The sequence below is a fragment of the Theobroma cacao genome, chromosome 2, assembly GCF_000208745.1.
Source record: "Theobroma cacao cultivar B97-61/B2 chromosome 2, Criollo_cocoa_genome_V2, whole genome shotgun sequence".
Lineage (NCBI taxonomy): Eukaryota > Viridiplantae > Streptophyta > Magnoliopsida > Malvales > Malvaceae > Theobroma > Theobroma cacao.
In genome coordinates this window covers 24,457,966-24,462,237 of record NC_030851.1, presented here as the reverse complement: position 1 = coordinate 24,462,237, position 4,272 = coordinate 24,457,966, and the positions used below count along the sequence as shown (strand labels likewise).

The following is a 4,272-nucleotide window of genomic DNA, read 5'->3' as shown; positions in this document are numbered from 1 at the left end:
AAGAAGAAGAAAGCTTACAAAGGCAAGAAGGTAGAATCCCAAACCGAAAAAGCACTAAAGCCTAAGGGAAGAGTGCATAAGGACAATGAGAAAGAGACTTGCCATTATTCTAGCAAACCTAGGAATTAGAGAAGGAATTGCAAAGAATAGCTACCCTTAGCAAGAAGAAGAAGCTTAGTGAAGCTTCAAGGTTAGGTATTATTTACTAAGTAATTCTACTTTACTAAAGGTATATGATACCTTGAACTGGTTCTGATATGTATGACATGCTATAGGAACCAAGGAGAAAAATGATTAAGATCTTGGTTGAGGAGGTGACCTAATAGGATGCACAGTATGGAGCTTTGGATGTTGCATCGGGTGGTTGCACTACTATTGGATATGAGATGATGGATAATTTAATGGAATGTTTTTTTAAAACATTTTTGATATTTCGATTATTGCCATATAGATGGCTAAGGACACATTTGTGCTTTAACATTAAATGTTTAAACTTTTATGTTTCATTTTGAATAATTATTTGGAATAATGATATCAATTCACTACCCACATTTCATATTTATCCTTGCGCTTATATTTGATCAATTATGAATTGTAAGATCAAACTATTTCAGTATTTTAAGATGAGTTTGATTAATAATTCATATTAACTATTAAGTTAAGTAACTTTACGTAGATGAGATCTTGGTGAAAGATTACATGAATTTATAGTTGATTATTCAAAGATGAATAAAGATTCATATTAAATGGAACTTTTTTATGAATAGAACATAAGTATGTTTATTCAAAGAAGAAAGCAAATTCATATAGTGATATGATTTAATCCATATCTCTCCAATACATAAATGATTAAGTGTTGATTATGCAAAATTTTTTGTTGCAAAAATGTGAGCATGAGATACACTTACTCTTGAACACAAATGATTTGATGGTTTGAGCTTAACATATTGGACTACTTAAATTAATTCCATCAATATGTGTCTATAGAAGAAAATTATTTATCATGCTTGAGCTTATGTTGATTTATAGCTAGAACAAGTTTGTCACATGTTCAAAATGCTATTATGACTTATTCTTGATGAGAATGAATGCATCAGTAAATACTTGATTTGTTGATCTTATGTGCTTGCATAAATGACATTATGTCTTGAGAATAAAATGTTTATATGGTCATATTGATTAAGTCATTCCTTGAGAAATTGAAATGTTAAAGTGCTTAATCTAGAATCGATTTTTGGAATATGCTCTATAATTGTGCTTAATTGATTATTTCAAAATTGATCTCCTGATTAAGCATATGTAATGGTTATGATGAAAACATTGAACTTCATGAAAAATATTTTTAGTTCATCTATCATTTTGGTCAAGTGACATGCTTACATGATATCTCATCTTGCTTAATCTTAAGATTTGAAATCTATAACTTGACTTGGATAATGCTCTTGAATGAGAAATTTAAATTGTCAAGTTAGATCATGATACACTGCAAGAAAATCAATTTTTTTGGACGAAAAAAATTCCGTTGGAAATTTTTCATTGAAAATTTCCAACGGAAATTTTTCATTGAAAATTTCCAACGGAAATTTAGTTTAACTTTTTCCAACAGATTTCCAACGGAATATTTCCGTTGGAAATCCGTTGAAAATTTTTTTTGGCGCAAAAAAAATTTAATCTTGCTAAACTTTCCTACGGAAATTCCAACAGAAAATAATCCGTTGGAAATCCGTCGAAAAATTTATGGCACCAAAAAAAATTCAAACCCGCTAAATTTTCCAATGGAATTTCCGTTGGAAAAAACTATTACCAACGAAAATTTTCCAATGGAATATTTCGTTGGAAAATTTCCTCGGTATTACTATTTTTAAAATTTTATATTTAAAATATATTAAAAATTTTAAAAAATTTTACTAATCATTTATAAGAAATATATTAATAAAATTAAATATATACATACTAAGTTTTATAATATTAAAAATTTAAATATGTTTTCCTTTACTTTTTTTTATATATTTTGAAAACTTTATTGAATCATAAATTATAAATTAATAGTTTCAAATTCTTTAATTTTATAAAATTAAAAAGGTTATAAGAATAACATAATAATTAATTTTTTAATTTTATGAGAATAGATGATAAAATATAGTAATGTATTAAACAAAAATTAATAATACATTAGGTACTAATATTAGTAAATATAAATTAATTAGAAAAATGGTGTATATAGTAAACTTATTAATATAATATATTAAAAATATATTAATTTATTATAAATATATAAATTAGAATCATAGTTATAGAATATGTTAACTATATATATATATAAATTAACCTATATTATTATGAAATTGCTAGTTATCTATTTTAAATGATTTGGTTCCAAATGGACAACTCCAAAAATGCACCAACTTGAGAAGAAAAAGAAAATACCTCATTCTTTCTATGTGATGCCGTTTAAAGACCCCTACAAAATTTCTTCCCCTTCTTCACTTTTCTCCTTCCTCTTTTCTCCCTGAAAACTGATCTGTCTCCTTTTTTCGTCTACCTATTTCTTTTTCTGCTCTTTCACCCAAGATCTCCTTTTCTTCACTCACCCAATCGGCGGCACCTAACCCAAGCACTCTAACCTCCAACGGACGACACCTCCCCAATAACTTCCTTTTCTTCTTCCTCTTTTGCCCAACTGGCACTACCCAGGCTTCTCTACCCTCCAACCGGTCCAAATCCCTCCGAAGAAATTAGATCTAAAACACAAAAACCATAGGATGAAAAGGAACCCTATCCCTTCCGATTTCCTATTTTTCTGAAATTTTATGTATATATATATTTTTTTTGTTATGGGTATTGGTTGCTAGTTTAGGATTTTTTTGGTGGTTGATTTGTGGTTTTTTTTGTTGTTTGAATCTGGTTTTTTTTTTGAAAGATTGGTTTCTTTTTTTGATCATTTTCCTTTATTTAATAGTTATTGCATTTTAGGCTCAATTTTTTGAGTTGCTGTCTTCAATTTTAGGCCAATGAAGCTAGCATTGTGAAGGTTGCTTGGATCCCTCATGAGTTAGGGGATGCTGTTGCTTGCATTTGTGAAGATGGGAGTTTATCCATATGGGAAGAGCTTGTAGAAGGTTTTTTTCTTCCTTGAATTTTTAATTCTTAGATTTGATGGTAATTTTTTGAAAATGCCGATTGGTATTGTAAATTTTGATAGGTACACAACCTTTAAGGGGTGAAGGCCAAGAATCAAGCTTTATTTTGGGTTTCACTTCTAATACTCCACAGCTCAATTCCCTCAAGGTATTCTTAAATTCATTTTTCTTGCAGCTAAATTCTGCTTTAATATAATGGGATTGGGGTGCATCAATTTGTTCCATACATGAGCATTGTCTCTGTAGTATGCAGCGTATCTTTATTTGGTTTGGTTTATTAAGTTCCAGGATCCCATGTTATTGAAAACTGGGCAAGTTTGGCAGCCGAGATCACCTATATTTTGATGTTAGGAGATTGCCTGTTATCATTATTCTTGAGTGACTTGTATACTGACAAAAACAAGTGGATGTGTTGTTATATTGTTAATTTAGACTCATTTTAGAGTTCCATAGGTGTGGGAATTTGATCCAGCTCATCAAAGATGGCTACCAGTAGCACAGATGGCTGCCAATAGCAAAGTTGGCTTTGCCTGGTGATAAGGGAGATCAAGTTTATTTTGTTGCATGGGCACCAAACATTGGACGGTAATGGAACCATTGTGTTTATCAACTTGCGAAACCAGGAATGAGATGCAACACTTTATTGATTGCTTGGCTTTGATTCTGGTTATGAAAATAGAAAGAACTATTATGATTATTGTTTGTTGGCTTTTTGTTTTGATTTTGGCCATGATTCTATTATGATGGGGTGTTATTTGGGTTGTTTGTTTCAATGTAATTAAACTGGTTGCATGAGCTTTTCTTGCTAGCTTGTTATCCACTACTTTGTATTTTACATTCTAATAATGAAAATGCATGAATGACTAAATTTTGAATAGGAATTATGGATGTAAATTGATAATTTTTTACCGAAATTTTAGTTGGAAAAACATTTTCAATGAAAATTTCGGTTGGAAATTTCCAACGAAATTTTTCGTGGGAATTCTCTTTTTCAATTGAAATTCCATTGGAAATTTCCAACGAAATTATTTCCACATTCGTTTCCAACGGAATTTTGTTGGAAATTTCCAACGGAATTATTTCCACATTCGTTTCTAACAGAATTTCGTTGGAAATTTCCAACCGAATTCTA

The 4,272-nt window shown here is 29.9% G+C and overlaps 1 long non-coding RNA gene across 1 annotated transcript; it reads left to right on the top strand.

Annotated features, from left to right (window-relative positions):
- LOC18609168 lies at nucleotides 3,013-3,617 on the top strand. Its single transcript, XR_001926486.1, has 3 exons — nucleotides 3,013-3,119; nucleotides 3,203-3,288; nucleotides 3,584-3,617. It is a non-coding gene; the product is annotated as an uncharacterized LOC18609168 (long non-coding RNA).